Raw genomic sequence first — 21,106 nt, 5'->3', positions numbered from 1 at the left:
TAGTGCCTTACTAGAGCCCAAAGAATCTACCTTTGCTACATGGTCCTTTACTTTTGCACCAAAGAGTTATCACATTTTACCCTACAAAAGGACACATTTCAACAGGAATGAACAGCACTTGTGTATTGCTTACAAACAATTTCAAGCTTTAAAAGCTTCACAGGGCTACTTGGTCAATTGTTCCTTACAAAAGATACAAGGAACATATATAAAGATGTACCTTTTTTTTCTTAGAGGTCATGTGGAAAAGTTCACCACCCCAATGACAATTTCTCTATAATGATAAAATAACTTATTACCAACCCATTCTTATGAAGAGATGCTGTTAAATCTTCCAGTTAAAAACCCTGAAACCTCGAAATGAGAAAGATTTGGAAACTGTCCAGTGTTCTTTGGGTTTCTTTAATAATTCCCTCAACAATCTTTCTAATGTAGCTCGTGATCAATTAAGAGAGATAACACAGCCTTATGACTCCAAGAGTTTCATAACAACCACACGAGATCACCTGCAGCAAGAGCAAACACATCACCGCAGTTTTCTTTTTTTAAACAAGCCCCTACTACTTAACAACAAAAACAGCAATGTTTTGCTATCCTGTATTTTGCAGAAAGACTAGGTTCTGATGCTCTGGCTCCTGCCAAGAACTCTTTCCTGCACAAACATTTACTCTGACTTCAACGTGGTTATGCAAATCCTTGAACCAGGAGGCAAACTTGAACTCTGGCATGTAAAGAAACCCCATGTTAATTGCATTCTTAAATGTAAGCAGAGGCATAAATTCCTTGTTGAATTTTGCTTAAGATGATAGTCAAGACAGAAAAAAATTAATTAGAATTTTACTTGAAAGACTCTAATCATCCAGAAGGAAAAAAAAAAATAGTATTTAACTGTATTGAAGTTGAGTCATTTGGTATCCAAAGAAAATTCATCCACATCTGGTTCTGACAAAATACCATAACATAGATATAAAACTCATTTACCCTCTTTTAATTATCCTTTGAAAATATTGTCATTCTGAATTTAAATCTTTTCACAAAATTCTGCAGCCGTTCTTCTCCTAAGGATATAACTCTGGAGAGGAAAACAGTAAAACAGAAAATAAGGGAGATTTCCAAAAACTGTTAGTGTTATCCAGCCTGAGCAATGCATAATAAATAATTATGCAAAACTCAGAAAAAGTACATGAAAGTAGACACAGTGTTCATGTCAAAGGCTATTGAACATTTGACATAAACCCCATATAATTCAATAGTAGCAGGATTTCCTTATGCTCCAATTTTCTCTTCCAAATGTAACAGAGTTGATTTATAACTATTATTTTCATGGAAAGTGGGATGAAGCAAGTGGATGAAGCATCCTCCCTTTCAGAGAGGGGCAATGAGAGGTTCCCCCTCCTTCGAGCAGCCTCCAAGCCACTGCAGGATGAGAAGGTGGCTTTGGAGCATCTTCTCTCGACTGACTGCAGGAGGAAGAAACCAGTCACAAAACGTGTTCACAATGGGTCTGTATTTGTAAAAATCAAAACCAATAATGCAACAGGCAGCACCAGCAGTGAATGTTTTATAAGCCAATGTTCTTTTGGTGGTGTGGCATTTTTTTGAGAAAAACACCTGCCTGTTTGCCATAGGAGAAAGGGTAATAAATCTAGTCTCTCTTAAGAGCTCCACAAGCCCAGTGGACTATTCTGCTCAGCACAGATGAGTCTGTACCTCTGCCAAATGCTGCCACAAGGGATGTTCTAGGGAAATCACAGGCTTGCTGGACACTTACAATGTCCCAGGGCACAGACATGAAGCAGGAGGAAATCAGCCCCTGAATCTCTGCACAAATCCTAAAAGAGGCACTTACAGTTCCTGCAATTTTTTAACGAAGCTATCCCAGCCCTGAAGTAAAAAACAGTGGTTTTGCCTTCTCTGCAGTGAAAGCACCCTGCTTCTATTCTCCTTAACTACTTAAATGCTTTCCCAGCAGCAGCACATGGAAAAGGATCCTTTCATTCCCACAAAGCCTGTACTAGCAGCAGAACCGAGGATGGCAGCACACGCCTTTCTGAGTCAAACATTGTTTCTTTCTCTGAATTCTGACCTTCAGCCTCCCCATTAAAAATGTTGCTTTTGGCAGAAGCAAAAGCTCTTAACCACAAAATCAGGTGAAGGTGGAGGAAGAGGAGGGAACAGTGATGAAATGGAAAAAGCCAAGCATCTGACCAGAAATTACACTGTCGTAAGAGTAACATTTCCAACTTATTTGTCCCACCCGAAATAAGGGAGTGAAGGAAATGTTCCCATTCCCTTTGGGATCCTGAGGAGATGAAGTGATTCCATGAAGCAAGTCTGCCAGGTGACTTATCTCCATGCCTTTCCCTTTCTCCCCTCCCTCTGAGAGTCTCACCACGTCCAGTTGATGTCGTACCCAAATGAGCCCCTGCAGCCAGCAGAGGCAGAGCCAGTCCAGGCCATTTGCTGCTTCTGATTCAAAAGCCTCAAGGATGATCTTGTGAAGATTGTATTTTACCTAATGCAGCCCAAATAGGAAGGGGCATCTCATTCAGAACCTCCTTGCTGCAGAGAGATGTGTTTATATCTCTCAGAAGAGAAAGTCAGGAAGGAGAGAGAGGGAGAATTTACGCCTGATTTTAAAAGATGCCTGGTTTACTGTAAGTCATTAGCCTATTTTGCTAACCTCTTTTCACTGCTGCTGCTGCTGGGAGCCTACAGCAGCCAGTTCTCTGCTTGTGCCCCACAGTGGGGTGAGATGTGTGTAAATGGGTATAAATTTGTCTACATGTGTGTGTGTGCACGTGTTGCTTCTCCTTTTGTGCCACCAAGGCAGAGCACCACAGCAGAAATCTATTTCTCTCATTTTCAAGGGGTGTGGGGCTGGGATACTTAACCAAATGAAAAGCTACCAGCTAAAGAGAAGCATCAGAAAAACAGCTTTGGAAAGGAGCAGGCCACGCACTTTGAGTCTGAAACTGCCTCAAGTTAACAACACACATAAGAAGAATAAACTGGCGGTGCTGTAATTGAATTTTTATGGAAATAAACAGGTGGCAGATTTACTATGGCTGCAGGGATAGCAGGGGGTGAAATGCTGCAGCTACATTAACCTGTTTAATTTAATAGCCTCTCTACTCCAAGAGGGAAAAAAAAGATACTGTGCTGTTAGTTCAGTCAGCTGGATGCCAAATGTAAATAACTGCAATTACCCTACTCTGCCCATGTGCTGGCTGGGGAAGGGCTTTGTGCCAAGTCGCACTTTTGTTGTCATGTTTATTAATTAAGCTCCAGGAAGTTTAAAAACACAACAGTTTTCATGAAAAATCAAGGCAAGAGGAGCCTGCATATGGCAGCAAGTGCAGGGTGTACCTGAGTCCCCTCTGTGGTGTCTGCTGCTTAAACCCAGAGCTGCAGCCCCACTGTCAGAGAGATGTGGCCAAGTCACTCTCTTCACTGGCAGGCTTTTAATGCCTGCTGGGGTATTTAAAACTAGTCAGCATTTAAGAGCAACCTTTAATGCTCACAGGGATCCTGCAGCAATTTAGCACAGGGAATCCAAAACCATTATGTATTTATTATCAAGGAAATTGTATGGGGAGGGATGGAAATATTAGATTTAGCTGTTTTACCTTGACTGCTGATGCAAAACAAAAATAGGTTGAAGCATTAGGAGCAATATATTTGCATCCTGGCATGAGAGGTATATGAAAGAAATGCTGCAATAACACTTGAAGGGGGCTCTAGAGCATCCCTATAAAATTACACATTAATGGAGTGGGGAAACTGCACATTTAGGCAGCTGCCAGCCAAAAATGGGTTCCAGAGCTCTGCCCCTTGTCCATATGGATGATGATACAGGTTTTTAAGTATATGATCAGTCTTTAATGATGTAATATAATAACAACACATTTCCTGGTGTACTGTCCTTAGTAGGCTTATGCAGCCCCCTACACCTGTGGGTAAGCAGACCAGATTAAAATATTTTACACATAGAATTTTTTTTTAATTCAAGTAAATAAAGGTTCTTCTCCGGAAAATTACTCTGTTCAAGAAAAAGAATTACATTCTCTGTTAGTGTACACCGGCATTGACTCTGAGGGAGCTGCAGTCATTTATATGCACGTTGGGTCTGGGCCAAGCAATCATGTAATTAAAGACTGCAATGCAATTGCATCTCATTAGTACAGCCGAGATAAAGCTTTAATTTAGTCACTACCTGCCTTATGAGCAAAATATCTGGGGTTTTAACATACTGCCACTGTTAGTCTTTATGTAATTTTCTATCTTAAAAGAGCATGACTGAATAAAAGAAGATCCCATAATTTAAAACACTTTAGAAAAACATGAAGAATGCATATTGATCTCTGTCTCATTTACTATGTCCTGTGCAATATACTGACTGCACACACAAGAATCCTCCCTTATTCCTCACTAATCATCAGTAAATTTTTACTTGTTTATTCATGGACAAAAAAAAACCAAACCACTGTCTTCCCCTTTAAAAGTTTCTGCTCAACTTGCCAAACATCTTGAAAACCCTCATCATCAAAATACTTTGCTCTACCTGCCACTCTAAATGACCTAAGGAGGTCAGGAGGACAGTGAAAGTGGAAAGGAGAAATTAAAGATAACTGTCTTTTAAAGCAAAACTGGTAACATTTAGCTTGGGAAGCTGAAGTCCATTTTCTCTATCATTCTAGATATTCTCTGAATCTCAAGAAGAAAAGCAGGACCTTGTACTCCTGGCTCTGTACTTTCTGAAAGAACACTGATTTTGAATTGTTCCAGTGATAAAAGTATAAAACACGTGCAGAAAAAGGGCCAGGAATTCTAACCCAAATTATGCATCTGAACAAAAGACAAATTTAAACACCAGTAAGGACTATATGTTGCAAAATACAACTGCTAAAATATAGCTCATTCTGAGACATTATTAATGGCCCTCCTCTTGGCTGCTATCTTTGGTAAATATTGCAATGAAAACTTAGAGTATGCAAAAGACATAGGATAATAAATCTGAGGGTAAAAAAACAAAACTGTTAGAGAGATTATTCTTATTTCCTTTTCTTCTCTCAAGAGTCTTCAGCCTGATCTGCATGAAGCTGCCATGTGTGCATCCCTGGTCCTAAGCAGAGAATCATGGAATGGTTTGGCTTAGAATGGACCTCTGAAGGTCCCCCAGTCCAACCCCCGTGCCATTAGCAGGGACATCTTCAGTCAGGTCAGGTGCATCTAACTGATCTATCCAACCTGACCTTGAATGTTTCCAGGGATGGGACATCTAACACCTCTCTGGGCAACCTGCTCCTGCAATTCACCACCATCACAGTAAAAACCTCTTCCTTATATCTAATCCAAACCAAACCTCTCTTACTCTGAAGCCCTTTCCCTTGTTCTATCACAGCGGGCTCTGGTAAGAAGTCTGTCTGCACCCTTATTATAACCCCCCCATTACATATCAAAAGGCAGCCAGGGTCTTCTCCAGGCTGAGCAAATCTGTCTTCCAGCAGAGGTGCTCCATCCCTCCAACCATCTTTGTGGCCCCCTCTAGACTCCAACAGCTCCATGTCCTCCCTGTGCTGGGAGCCCAGAGCTGGATGCAGAGTTCCAGGTGGGCTCTCACCAGAGCAGAGCAGAGCAGAGGGGCAGAATCCCCTGCCTCCCTCCCTCCCTCCCTCCCTCCCTCCCCTGCTGCCCACGGTGCTCTGGATCAGCCCAGGACATGTTTGGCTCTCTGGGCTGAGTGCCCATGGCTGGGGCATGTCCAGCCTCTCCTCCACCAGCCCTTCCAAGTCCTTCTGGGCAGGGCTGCCCTCAATCTGCTCATACCCAGCCTGGATTGATACTGGAGGTTGCACTATAAACACACAACAAACACTGGTGTCACCTGTCGTGCTGGGACTCCACCCCAGAAGCAGCGCGGAGCACCTCAGAACAGCAAGAACAGAGATTCCTTCCACAAAACAACAACAACAACAACAACAACAACAACAACAACAATAAAATAAAATAAAATAAAATAAAATAAAATAAAATAAAATAAAATAAAATAAAATAAAATAAAATAAATAAAATAAAATACAATGGCAAATCCCCATCCCAGTGATATTTTGCAGGTGCAGCGGGGAGTGGTGGAATTCGTAGCTGGAATTGGGAGCTGGAATTGGGAGCCGGGCTGACACTACCATCTAGTGGGAATCGCTGGGAGAACCAGAGCAGGGAGGCAGCAAAAAGCAGCTGAGGCGAATCCAGCATCTCCCCAACTCTGTAACGCGCCTGCAATTCGATTGGAACCACGCTGGAAAGGCTAAAAAGCAACCTTTAACCCTATTAACCCTTCTCCTGTGGCAAGCAGGCAGGTGTTTTCCTCAAAAAAATACCACACTACCGGAAGAACACTGGCTTATAAAATATTGACTACTAGTGTTGCCTGTTGCATTATTGGTTTTGACTTTTACAAAAAAAGTTACAAATTAGCAGTCTCACGGTGTCTGCTGCTTTTCAGGGAGGTCCCAAACTAAGCAGGAAGACTTGTTGGAAAATATTTTATTTGAGAAAAATAAAAAAAAAGTCTGGACTGCTTAAAAGCAGTCAGAAGTCTGCATGCGCAGGGAGCAAAGGATAATCCATGCACTGTTTCTGGGCTCTGAGAAACAGCCCATATCTGAAACAAAACTCAGTATTTCCTATTATTAAGTCTCCCACTGAAATACAATTGCAAATGAAAACAGCAGAAAATCACTTTATTGGTATTTTTAATTTTTTAATTTTTTCCCCCTTTTTCTTCTGGATTTGGGTTTTTTGTGGGGAATTTTTGCTTGTTTTTTGTTGTGGAAGTTTGGGGATTTTTTTCTAATTGGGTTTTTTAATATAAATAAATAAAACCAGCATTTCTTTTTCCTGAAGTTCTGTTAAACTTCAGGAGGATTTCTGTTCTAGAAGAAATATCTTCAGGCTTCCTGGTCCCTCCCAGTGCTAGGATTTAGCACACAAGGAGAAGACATTTTTATAGACAAAATACACAAAACACGACCGTGGTGGGGACATTCTTCCTCAGGAGCCTGTGTATATGAGGCTGCTACAAGCCATAAACGTAGGAAAATGATGTTGCTCCTCATGGTGGTATAGGATAATGAAAGTGTTCAAACTAAAAAAACATGATATAGGTGTATAAGTGTCCTTGGAGTCTGAAGGCATCATAAACTACTCATGTTTTTATCTTTTTACTACCAGAACCCTATAATGCCTACATAGTGGTTTCCCATCAGTTTTTCCTCGGCTGGCTTTTTATTTGTAATGGATTAAAAAAACTCTCATAGCTACTGCTGTAATATTCATTTATGTAGTACCAGTAACCAAGAAAGTCTGATTTTATTTCTTCTTCAGGGAAACTGGTGGTTTTTAATCCTTGTTACTCTTTGGCACACGTGAATGAGAAGTTAATATTCCTTTCAACAAACAGAAAAAATTTAAGGTAAACCAAAAGAGCTACTTAAATAAATCTTGAAGGATTTCCCCCTGATATGAGATGATGATGAATATTCCAAAGAACCCAGTTCTATATAAGTACAGGAATTTTACAGCCATTGAACAATGCAAGTGTAAAAACCACTGCAAAAATGAAGGCCAAAGAAACTTTGTATATATTTGCTTATCAGACTTCTAAATATTTTTGCCTCTTTTATGCTGTTGTCTTCTTCTGGTTGTTTTTGTTTTTGGCTACTGCCACTAAATCATCTCCTGTTTGTTTTCTAGAACATATTTTCAGTCTGGAGTAACATATGCAACTTACATTTAGATCTTCTGATATTGATTCTTGCTTTGGTTTTGGGGTCTTATTTTCTTACTTGCTCAATGGTTTCTTTATAGCATTATACTTCAAAACATGCCAGAATCTGACTTTTGCAAATAGATCATCTTGTTTGCAATTATATGGCTGCATGATACCATATTCTTCACTTTCCATTCCAGGAGAATTAAAAAGCCTGTACTTTTGGTTTCATGGAGTTTTGGTTTGCATTCCCAGAAGATTGTGCAAAATATTTCTCCAAGTCTAATCTGAATGTGATATCCTAGAATTTTATTGTTCACAAGCACATAGAAGGTCTGACCCAAGCAAAACTCTATCTGAACTTGAGTTTATTCTGAAGTCACATCGCCTCTATCCAAACCTTTTTTTATTTTTCTAGATACAGAATTTTAAACCAAGTGAAATTCAATTCACATTCACCCTACCATCAGTGCAGTCACCTGAAATGTTTGGAAGCTTAGAATGGTGGAACAAGCACTTATATGTGTGAGCTTTAAGGTAACTTGAATACAAGTAAGTCCCATGGCTCTGGAACATTTCACATTCCAGAAGTCTGAATCACCACAACTGAAGCATCACTTCAATTCACAGGTTTCCATTTTTTTTGGAAACAGATCACAGTGCTTTTCTGTTAAACCCACCCAGGAGTGGGAATATGGACACATTAACTCCAAGGGCCCCCAATTCCTGCTTATGAAAATCGGCTGATGTCAGTGGAATTGGGTGATTTACACTGTTTGAAATCTGGCCCTCTGGAATTTTCTATCAAATAGAGCTAGAGCAGCAGTTGAGTAGCTAAGCATAAACTAAGAGATAGTGAGCATATGCAAAACAGTTGTCCATTTTGTAATTGGGAAAGTAAGAAATAGATTTTTCAGATAAGACGTAGTTCTTCATCTTGCACAGAAGTGCATTCGTTTGAAATTTAAATGCTGAAAATACTGGAGTATAACTTGCCTTAACACACAGAACTACTTCAGGCTGGGTACGCACAGACCTCCCCAGCACTTAAGCCATGACAAACCCCCTGGAGTGTTCACCAGCAAGTGTTTCCCTCATCACTCAGGGATATGCTGAATTTCTCCTGCTGAAGTGGCTCTGCTTGCAAAGAGGGATTCAGTGTTAAATCAGTGAGGAACCCAGCTCAGGGAGATAACATCTCTCTCTCTTTCTCAGCAGTGGTAGAAACCAAAATCCCCTCAAGCCCTCAGAAAGCTTAGCCTGACACTGATAACCTCTCCAAGTGAGTCCAGAGGGGGCCCAGGACTGTGATCATAGACCTGGAATATCTCTCTTGTGAAGAGAGGCAGGGAGAGCTGGGGGTGTTCTCCCTAGGGACAAAAGCACACCAGGGGGACCTTAAATTACCTTCCAGTACCTAGAGTGACCTACAAAAGATCTAAAGAGGGATATTTTACACAGGCAGGTAGTGATAGGAAAGGGTGGAAGGGCTTCAAACTGAAAGAGGGAGGGTTTATCTCAGATATTAGGAAGAAATTCCTTGCTGTGAGGATGATTAGGCACTGGAAGAGGTTGCCCAGAGAAGTTGTGGATGCCCCATCCCCAAAAGTGTTCAAGGCTAGGCCGGATGGAGCTCTGAACAATCCAGTCTATTGAAAGCTATCCCTGCCATTCTCTGATGCTTTGATTCACAGGATTTTTCTGCTTGTTTGCTTTTTCAGAGGAGGGAGGAGTTGGCCAGCTTTCACAGCTGTGCGTCCTGAGCACACACAGAGACCTTTCCCTCTCATTTCTGAGTAAGGCATCTCAATATTTCCCTTGCTTTCTGCTGGGCAGGCTCAACAGCTTCCTACTCAACATGCTGGTTTTCATAAGCCCCAGTCTTAGGATTTTAAGAGATAGTTCCAAATCCAGGGGGTGCTATTCAAGGCAACACAGAGCCCACTGATAACAGGGCTGGGCTCAGTGTGCCCAGGAAGGCTGTGTATCCAACATAGCCATGCTCCACCCAGTGCCCTACCCAGCCACCTGAGCAATGCAAACTGGCTCTCCTTCTGCATCATCTCCCTGCAGTACTGAGTCCACTGGAGAATCTAATCTTAGTTTTTGCTATGGCTAGAAAAGGTTAATTTGCCTCCTGATGAGGCAATGAATTAACTGGGTTTTTTATTCTTTTGGGGGAATCTGAATCCAGACATAAAAATCTTTCTCATGCTCCTATCACCCCCTAAAATTTGTTCCATGTGTCTTCTGGAGCTGTTTGTCTCTGCTTCTATCACCACACCAAAATGATACGGTCATTTCCCAAGCGCCAGCCGCTGCCATCTTCTCAGTAGGAAAAAAGGGATCTTTGATCTGAGCTAATTATTCATCTTGCCCCACACCTACTACTACTGTTCAAGCACATAACACATCAGAAGTAGATTGTGCTATACTTCATGAACATTCACTGCTGGCACTAAGGGACATACCCATCTGTTATTTGCTCTCAGCTTCGCTTACTGATAAAACAGGAAAGACAGAATGCTGATGGGCTCTTTGAAGCAAAAGGCTTCACTCTTTTACAATTAAAGTCTATAAATTATTTTTTTTCAGTAGACAGCATGCAGCCTAGCTCAAATCAAAATTACTTCTACTAAATTAAAACTAAGTACTTTACTTTTTTTTTGTTTTGTATCATGTAACTTTGAGTGATGGAACCTTACAGCAGTGTGACTTTCTTTAAATTGTATTGGACTTTCTCCCAGCACAATCTGCCTTCCTGTTATCTGGATTTCAAACATATGTTCCAGTCTGTTTTTCAGCTGTGCCATTGTAGAAAAATCTGTGAGGGGGTTAGTGCATTCTGGCTCAGGGACCCAAGGAGGGAATCAAGGGCAGAGGGCAGATAGACAACGCAACTCTCTGTAGGATGGAGGCTTTGACAGATACTGTCCTCTCAGGGGTTCTCACTGCTAATTTTTATGGCCAACACAGATCCCAAGAACTTCCCAGTACAGAAGACAGACAGCCTGTAACACACCAGGAGGGAGTCACAACCCACTGGTAGGAGACATGATATTTGTTATAAATTTTCACCAGGCTGAACAAAGACACCAGACAAGTGTCCGGAGCTCTTCTGTTTTCTTGCACACCACACTTCAGTAAGTTTTCAACTCCCACCACAAACTCCTGAAAGGTGCTGACTCACAAGCCACAACACACCTCCAGCATGTTAAAAGGGATGGTTTTCACCTCCAGGAACAGGCAATAGGGGATAGAGCACAGGTTTTGTATAGGTGAATTTTGTTTTCAGAGTGTGAGTCGCTCCCTCCTTTTTGTCACTCAGAGCAGTCACCACACTCCCAACCCCCATCCATCAGTGCATCAGCTGAGATTTAATCCCAAAAGTATTAAAAGTCACCCTGGAAGATTTCCAGTTTTGCCAGACACATAACCTGGCACAGCTCATCTAATGCACGTTACCTGTGTCACCCCTTGTGCCCTATCAGTGGAGCCCTGGCCAGCCCTGGAGTCTTCTTCCTTCAGCACAGGAACACTTGGCAGTGACCTCTCTGAGGAACAGAAATACTCCATGTAAAGGGACATCAGTGACAGGGGACACACAGTTTCTCTTGATCTACATCTCAAAGCAACATTTAAAGCTTTCTGGAGGAAAGGTAATTTTCTGATAATAATTAAAATTTCTGCATGCTGGTATTCTACGGGCAGGAAGTACAGGAAGAGCCATCCTCTGTGATTCACAGTCAATGAGTTCTGAGCTCTCAGGATTCAGATGCACTATCCAATAAAGTGCAACAGTTAACAGCAGCACCCTCTGTGTGCTTCTCACAGCATCTGAATAAAAGCCATTGTTCTGACAAGGTCATTTCTACTGCTTGAACCAATTAAACTGCTTAAGGAGAAAAAAATAGCCTGCTAAGCACAGAAAATTCAGCTCTTGGTTCAAAGTACCTGAAGAGTTCAGAGTAAATAACCTTGTTAACTTTGGGACAAATTTGCTAACACAAACATCTCTGCACAACCACTGTCATTTTGCTCAGTGGGATCAACATATAGAACACCTATAATATAGCCTGGTGGGTATGCACCCTCCATATGACATCCCCAAATAACTAGAACAGCAAACTTTTGCTGTTCTTCTTCCCCACATATTGCCCTATTGTCCACAGCAATCTACAACAGGGGAAAATCTGAGGAGGTCTGTTGACTGCTGAATTCTTACTGCTTTGAGAGGCTGGAGGTCTTCATGAACTGAGTCACTGTGCCACAGACATCATCCTAAAATATCCTAGGAAAACACTTCAGGGAAGAACATCAGTGCTCCTTGATTACATTATTATTTTATCTTTCCCATACCAACAAGCCTTCAGAGAAGGCTGATGAGTTCTTTCTTACTGTCATGGCTTAACTCCATCCAGCAATTAAGTACCACACAGATGCTCACTCACTCCCTTCTCCCCACTGTGGGATGGGGAGGGGAATCAGAAAAAGACCAAACAAATCTCATGGATTAAGCTAAGAGTTTAATAATAGACACTAAGTAAATTAAATAAATAAATAAATAAAATAAAAATAACAAAAAACAATTATAGTAATAAGGGGGGAAAAAGAGAAAGAAATAAAAACCACAACAGACAAGTCGCACATGATAAAATTGCTTACCACCCACTGACCAATAGGCAGCTCATTCCCAAGAAGTGATTTCCCTCTTTTGGGTAACCCTCCCCAGTTTATACTGACCATGACATTCTAAGATATGGAATAACCTTTTGGCCAGTTCAATTCAGCTGTCCCAGCCATGGTCCCTCCCAGATTCTTTTGCACCTTCTCACTGCAGAGCCTGGGACACTGAAAAGTGCTTTATTTAGGGTAGGCCCTACTGAACAACATCAGTGTGTTGTCTATGATATTCTCACACTGGATCCAAGCCACAGCGCTGTACCAGCTGCTAAGATGAACATGAACTCTATCCCAGTGTGAGTAACAACTGCTCACTTTGAAAATTTAAAAAGGTTTATCAAACCTTGACAAAAATACAACAAAAGGACTATATAAGAAAAAATTCACAGCACTGGGAACTGCCCTCATGGACACAACATCACCAGCTCCTCTTCAAGATGGATACTCAGTCTTTTATACCCTTGGGGGTTGCATCAGCCAGCCCTGGCCCTTCCCAAAGTCTGTCAGTCAGCTCTTTGCCATTTATCGGTGGAGACTGGTTGCTTGTAACTGGATTAGAGATCAGGCGTTGCCATGCCACACCCCCTAAGCAACCCCTGAGCTTTTCCATTCCCAGCTGCCCCATGCCAGGGACTCGTGTGCACATCTTCTTTTTTAGCTGTCCTAGACAACCCTGGCTGTCTGATGGCAACAATACAGGGGGAGAGTAGAACCGTGGGGAGAACAGAGGCCATCTACAATAGCATAACTATACATCACTAGAGCTTTTTTTAATATTCACACAATAGTTATCACTTAATTGCGAGAGCCAATCATCTCATTATCCACCTATAACACCAGCCTGAACCAGGACACTTACTAGCACAGAGGAGTGTTTTGAGATCCTTGAAGAAAAGCATGGCTGAAGTGCATTGTCTTGGTTTGAAAAGACAGGTCCCTGCTAAAGGAGACAGGAGCCTCCCCTGAAATGGAGAATGCAAACCCTCCCCACCCCTCTGAATTGCTATGAATTTTAAATAAGGGGCTCTCAAGCAAAAACATGGGAGCAGGAAAAAACAGTTCTTTAATAGGGAAGGGAAAAAATAAAAGGATAAAATAAAACAATGCAATACACCAGAACAACACTGACAGAGTCAGAACTCAACCTGACACCCTGTGGGTCAGGGTGTTGGTAGCAGTCCAGTTGGAAAAGGGGCTGCAGTCCTCCTGGAGTGTCGGGCGTGGTTCTGTTGGAGAAGGGCAGTCCTGTAGGAAAAGGGTGAATTCTTCCTCCAAAGATCCGTGGAAGTAGAAGCAGCTGCTGTTCCTCTGGGGAGTCCAGTGGAGAAGAGCGGTGCTGGTGTGTCAGAATCTCCAGATTATATCTGGGTAGGAATGCTTGGCTCCTCCCTCTGGGCGGAGCATCTCACAATGGGATGTTACAGTTCTTATCAGTCATGGGGTGACATTCAATAGCCTCTTATCAGCAGATGTTCCCTGCTGAGGGACCTTGATTATGATCACTCAGGAACAGAGATAAGGAGAATTGCCCACTTGACACCAGACAACTGCCACACAGATGGCAATAAAATACATCTTGCCTTGAAATCTGGAACATGTGGGCAGCGAGAGGTTTGGGCCAGCAGAGGAGCTGAGCAAGCACAGCCCAGGCACCTGGAGTCTGCCAAGGAGCTGTGCTGTGCTTCATGGAGGGATAGGCCTCACAGCTGCAGTGAGCAGCTTCATCTGGTTGATCCCTAAATAGTTAAATTTAAGTCAGAAAGCAGCTGAAGCCGAATGCCATGCCAAGTGCAGTCAGCCCCTTATGTGCCTCTGGCTGCAGGACTTGGTCTGCCTGAACACCCTGCTGATGGGTCAGCTGGGCTTATCTGGACTTTGGGGGTACATTGGTGTGTACAATGTCAGGGTAACCTCACAGTGCAAAAATCTCAACTGCATTACTGCTTTGCCTGCAGCAATCGTTGTTATCTCCTCTGGAAGTATATCTGTCATTGTTGCAGCCAGACATAATTATTTAGCAATTTGTCTACACTTTGGAAAACAATGTGTAGTTTGCAATAGCGTGACCTCACTCTCACAGAGTGCTCTGACTCCCTTGTTCCTCTCCACACAGCATGCTTATCACAGGTTTGGGTTTTTTTCTTCCTCTTGGGCAGAATAAACAAAAGAACACACAACAAAAACCTTTCCTCCTCCAGGCAATGGGTAGCCTCCTCTGGGCACTGTGCTTGTGGTGCACAGTTCCTCTCCCTGGAGGCAGAAAGGGCCACCTCTCTCTACCAGTCCTGCAGCATTTCCCAGCTGCTAGAACAGAAAAAGGGATTTGGTAGCATCAGGTCATGAACTTTGTGTCATATGGAAAAGGCAAGCTCCTCTGCCCCTTCCCTTGCCTAAGTTAACAAAGGGAAACAAGGGAAGTCATGCACAACAGAAGGAAAAAAATGCTGGTGAAAAGTAGGCAGGAATACCTATGTGGGAATACCCATTGTGCATTATTTACAATGGGTTAGCAAATGGTTTTAATCTCTGGTCATCTAATACATCCTGTCTTGAAACACCCCTATATGCATGTCCATGTGTACAGGTGTATATAACCTGGTATAATTAGGTATGTTTTTAGCCTGTTTTCATGCCAAAAGCCAGCTGGGAGAAATACTAGGGAGTTTATGGGTAGTCTGAACTTTTCATTCCTTCCTTTCAAACAAGGTCTATGGATTATTTATCCATTGCCTTCAAGTGTGAACACATTCTGTCATTCATTATTGTATGAACATCCTTAGGGACAGCATCATGCAATTAGAACCCCTTCTGTCACCTTCCTTCTAGGCCTGGAGATAATGTACTACCCAAACATCACCTCATACATAACTCATTCATTTAATTCCCTGCAGTACACTCACTCCTTACCCTTCCTTGCACTTCCTAAAGCATTTAAATACCATCTTCAAATATTGTTGTGGGACTAGCCCACAAAACAGCACACGGGAATTAGACCAGTTTTTGCAGATGCTGTAAAGACGACTTTTCTTTGACCCATAACAATGTTTTTCATGGTCTTCTGGCAGCTCAGTCCTTTGAGAAAAGGAGGCTCAAAAACAAGCCCTTCCTAAAAGAGAGCTGCAGCTTATTGCTTTCTCTGCTGCATTTCAGTTGTTTTCAGGGCCTTACTGAGCATCCTGGGTCGTATGATTTCCTTTTGCTCAAGTGTGTCAACAGCATATCAGCTCTGTTCTGGTGGTGCTGCACTCAGCATACAAACAGTGCAGGCAATGAATTTCAAAACAGAAATGCTGGGAGCTACAGAGAGTATTCTTGGTTTTTGAAGCATTGTCACAATGCTCAAACTTTAAACACCTACAATGAAAAATTTGCTTAGAAAAGAAAGGTTATCACTTATAAATGGAAGAGTTTCTATTGTAAAACAAACAAAACAAAACAAAACAAAACAAAAAAAATCGAACACCTGAGGGAGCAAAATATCAACAAAATATCAATTCCTCCTCAAGCCACCCTCTTGAGAAATCAGCTATTTCCTTACAAGAGGCACCACTTAGGAGGGAAGCAATCTCCACTTTTCTTTCTCAAATGAATCTTGTGCTCAACAAAAGCATGAGCATGTGATTACATTATGCTCCTTACACTTGCCAGTGTCTAACTATAGTTAGTCTGCTTCCAAAGCCTGTCAAGTGTACCTATTTCCCCCGTTGTTAAATAGACTATTTTGTGCAGTTCCTTCCCTCTGCACAATAATGAGTAGACTGGTGTGTGTCACTCCAGTACTGTCATTAACAGCAGGCTGGAATGAGGCCATGCTTTGCTGGAGCAAAGCCAGACCTGAGAAGTGTCTTAATAAATGCCAACACTTTTCTGAGAGAATACCCCAAACAAAGCAAGCCAGGAAAATTCCAGAAAAATATGTTTTCATCAAAATGTATGGGATTTTACAAACATCAAATATTGGTGGTTTTTTAATTTTTATTCTTTCTTTTTTTTTTTTTAAGCAAAATCTTGATTTTGGTAAGAGGGGCTTGGAGAAGTGTGACTGGTTTCTTGTCAGATGAAGCAACCCTCGGGAACCTAGGGTCTGTTCTGAAAATGTCATTGCTGATGAAAGCCCAGCAATTATTCTATGATTCACAGCCCAGGAGCAGGTCCCACTTGCTGGCTGCCACATGTAAGAGGCTATACAAGTTTCTCAAAAAGTCTTTTTCCTCCTACTTTTCCCTAGGGTTTTTTTTTTGGTCACAGGTTTATCACACATACTTCCTTTCCCATTCCCCCAAAAATAATAATAAAAAAACCCCAAGACAATTCTCTCCAAAGCCTCAGGGCTTCTGAATTCCTCAAAACTGCAAAAAGAAATCACTGTTTTCTGCTTGCTCTGCTCTCCAATATTGACTTCTCCAGAGAGTTCACAGTAAGTATGAAATGCAGGTCTACACAATGCAGCACCCAGGGTGACCATGTGGTTTAAAATGAAATTTCTTTGGTGTCCCTACAAGCAGAAGAAAACCCTGAGCAATGTTGCCTGCTCTTAGGTATTTCTCTCATTTGCTTCTCTTTTGGTGGAATACACTATACTTTAAATATTTCACTGGAGTCATCAGCAACACTGAACTGCCTCATATGAAATGAATTAGGCTCCTTAGAGAGTTAGTTTGGATTTAATGCTGGGTTTAATGGTCTAGCTAGTGTGGTTCTCTGAATAACCTGGCTGTCATTAAAACTCACTCTGTGTGAAAAGATATGAAGATCCAAACCAGATGAATCAGTGCTACATCTGCAAAATTAGTGTAGGGTTGAATTCTGGTCCTCAAAGAGTGCAACGCAGAGCAACTGCAGGGATGACTTATGAGGCAATTTTTCTGTGTTAATTTAGATGACATACTCTGCCCTGCAAACATAACTCAGGCATTCATTCTTCTGTCCGTGTCACAAGTACAGTCTGCTGAGTCAGCTTTTAGCTGGCTCTTGATTTCAATGCCATAAATTTCAGCAGCTGGGGATAAAATACATACTTGTTCTTGCTGAGTAGAGCCAGAAGTTAGTTTTACATTTCTCTGAACCTGGAGCTGGGTTTGGTATTACAGTGATGCCTGGAGGTAAAAGTAATTAATTGCTCCTGTCCAAAACTTTTCCATAAAAACTATTCACCTTTTATATATATAAATTTGCAAGTGTCTGTGTTAAAAAAAAAATCAAAACGTTTTAGACAAGCCGAAAATTCAAGAAAATCTGCCTTATAGTTGGGGTGAGTGGGCTGTACTGACAGGCCTATTTACAAGAAAACTGTGGTCTCTTTTTGTTTTAAACCCCAATAGTTTTGCCTCAAGCATTCCTTCAGCAGTAGCACCTATTTAACACAATCACAGAATCACTTTGGTTGAAAAAGTCCTCTAAAGCTATTAGTCCAACTGCTAACCTACAACTGCCATTGCAAAGCCTTGTCCTTAAGTACCACATGTACTCATCTTTTAAATATATCTAGGGATGGTGACTTGAGGACTTTCCTGGGCAGTCTATTCCGATGCTTGGTAACCCTTTCCATGGAGAACTTTTTTTCCTAATATCCAATCCAAACCTGTCCCAGTGCAACCTGGAGACATTTCATCTTGTCCTATTTGTTCTTACTTGGGAGAAGGGACTTGTGCCACTTATACACGTCAAATTCTAAAAGTGAAATTTTATTTTACAGTTATTCTCAGTCTAATAGGAGCTTTGGTTGCTCTTTCTGCCATTTTAATGCTTTGATTTGCTGGCACCATGTGTGCTGTCATGCCATGCCATGAGGGAGGTTTGCTTTCTCTTTGAGAAACCTCAAACACTGCCTACAGATTCACAGATCTTTAGGGTAATAATATCCAACATCCCCAGTTCCCTCTGTCCTGCTCACACACTTAGTATCAGCCTGTAAGCCAAACTCCAGGATGGACTGCAGTCCATCCAGTCCATCCATCCCAAATAGTCTGTTGAGATCCCTTCCAACCCCATTTTTCTCATTTGATTCTTGTATGCAAATATATAAGAAGTCCTACGAAGAAGCAACATACAAAACAACAGGTAGTGGTATAAGGAAAGGGAAGAAATCAGGGCAATTTTAATCCAGAGATTAATTCCTCTACCATTTGAGAGATGGTTAAGTACTTCACAAACATCACTAGGAAAATGTCCAGCTCCTAAGGCTCATTTATAAAATGCACTAACACTGAGAGAAGTCTTCCAGAATGACATTCTTCCTCTCCTCACAAAATGTGCTCAGATTTTTGATGATATTTCACAGAGCCAGCCCTGGAAGAACTGATTAATTGCACTCCCTGTTCAACGGGGTAGGTGAAAAGTTGGAACGCAGGCATCTGGCCTAGCAATACCAATTAGGATTGTAAAATGACTAATGAGATGAGTAATGGCTTAAAATTTCACCTTTCCCAGAAATGAAAAGTGGAGGGAGTTAGTTGCATTTATGTGCTAATTCCTCCTATATAGAGACCAGGTGGCTTTTAGAATTTGTTCCATTGATTTTCTCTATTTTTTTCAAGTTTTATTTAGTGACATTCCAGAAAGAGAATTCCTCTTTCATTGCAGCTACATAACATATCTCCGCAGAGTTTTACATTTCTTTCTTCCCTCTCCTTTTTCCTGATTGTTTTTTGTAACTCAGAGGCCAATTTTGCAAAGTTTAACTGTAACAGCAGAGTTCTTTTGCTTAACCTGGTTTGTCACTTATACTGAACAAAAATTTGGCCCTCAGAACAGAGGTTGAATGCAGGAGATAAATGATGGCTCTGCACAGCAAGTTGAAAATTTTGCCTTCTACTAGACCCTTGTTCTGTCCAATATTATGTGTCTAAGTCACCCCTGAAGAAGCACTTAGGCACATACCTGTTTACAGGAGCCAGAAGTGGTTTGCTAACTCAGAATGCACTTCTCAGCTGGGGACTGCATTTGCAAATTGCACATTTATCCGTAAATCTAAGTGTTTTAAGAGGAACTGTCTGAATAGCACACACGTGGTACAGAAATTGCCATAGCACCACAAAGAAAAGGTACAGCAGGGTGGTGATAATCACTATTATTAGTATTTTTATCAATGGAAATGATGAGTAAGTAGTAATAATGTATCCCAGTGTTTTGGTTTTAAAGGGTTGGGTTTTATCCTGGGATTAAGTGTTTCGCAAAAGTCTGCATTATATTTTAATATATATAAGGCAATATTTCAAGAAGGAAGGCAGGCTTAATGCATGTTTCACAGAGGTCTGAACATCAGGATATTTCAACACTTCGGCCTCATGCAAGCATAAATTTCAGAGTGTTCCAAGGTGGCACTGCTAGGTACTGTGCCAGGAGGTGTCCTGTTCCCTGCTGAATCCATGAGCAATCCTTGCAGCAGTGCTGACCGTGCTCAGTGTGCCATTAGGAGCCTTTCCAAGTGGAATTAGAGTATTGCAAAAGCAAGATATTTTACACTCTGCTTTAGACTTTCCATCCATCGACAGTTATGGTGAATAACTTCCAAGGAATTTAGCATCTCCCTGAAAAGGGAGGTTTTCTGTTTCCTGTTTTTCAAGCTTTGTAATAAACAAGTTTGTTTCCCTCTGCTGAGGAGACAGCTTGCAAGACTGTAATATCTGCTGCATTTAGGAATAGGACAACTATATTAATTTAACTTTATTGCACAGGCAGTATACTTGCACCCATGGAAATGCGTGATGACTGAGGCATGGACTCAGACCACCTGGGAATCTGAATCCTTTGTTCAAAAAACAAGTTGGTTTTATGCACTTCTTGAAGACACGGTATTTCCTCATGTGGTCGGGCTGCCATGTGCTTCCCTGTGCTGCAATGTGCTTCTGCAGGCACGTCCCACAGCTGTAACTCAATTCCATCCTGTTTCTTCCTGCAGGAAGGCTGGGAGTCACCTCCCGAGTCACTAAGAAACTTTTGAGGTTTTACATATTGGGTCAGGTATTCCATTCCCACCAGTCTTCTTTTGCTTCAGTTGGAAACGTGATAAATGTGATCAGTTGTTAATTCACAGTGAAACAGTGGGTGGAGGGTCCACTTGCCTTTAGTAGGTGGCTCAGAGTCTTCAGACCTCTGGACAAGAGGTCTAACTCTCAGTTTGGAAGAAGCTTTAATGTTTTCAATTTATTGTTCTGAATTATTTTCTGTTGAATGACAGATAGTGTGTTTAATGACTTGAATTTATAGCCTCCTGTTAATAACTTCATCTGACTATGGAGTGCTAATAACAATGGTAAAGACAGAGAGGAGGCTTATAGCAAAATACCTCCTGAAAAATTGAGTTCAGTATATGCAACAATAGCTATAAATAAAAGGAACTAGTCTATGATATCTTTACAGAGGAAAAATACCACAGCAGAGCTTCTTCTTATGGCCTTTCTCACTGATTTTTTTGTGATTGTTCAATGACTTCCTGCGCTTCAGAGAAGAAGTGCAGCAATGCCTACCTTCCACGTCAGTACTTAAAAATAAAAATTCACCATGGGTGTAGTGTCTTGCCTGTACAATTTTTTTCTCCTGGCACTGTTGGCCACAGAAGGCACAGCCAATGCATTGCCAATGGGAAATGGGGAGTATTTGCCTCATATGAGAGGAAGATGTAAACCCTCAGGTGGGATGAGATCCTGTTTC

Source organism: Fringilla coelebs (assembly GCF_963513975.1).
Source record: "Fringilla coelebs genome assembly, chromosome: 4".
NCBI classification, from domain to species: domain Eukaryota; kingdom Metazoa; phylum Chordata; class Aves; order Passeriformes; family Fringillidae; genus Fringilla; species Fringilla coelebs.
The sequence above is the reverse complement of the archived record's forward strand: the minus strand, read 5'-3'. Positions refer to the sequence as shown.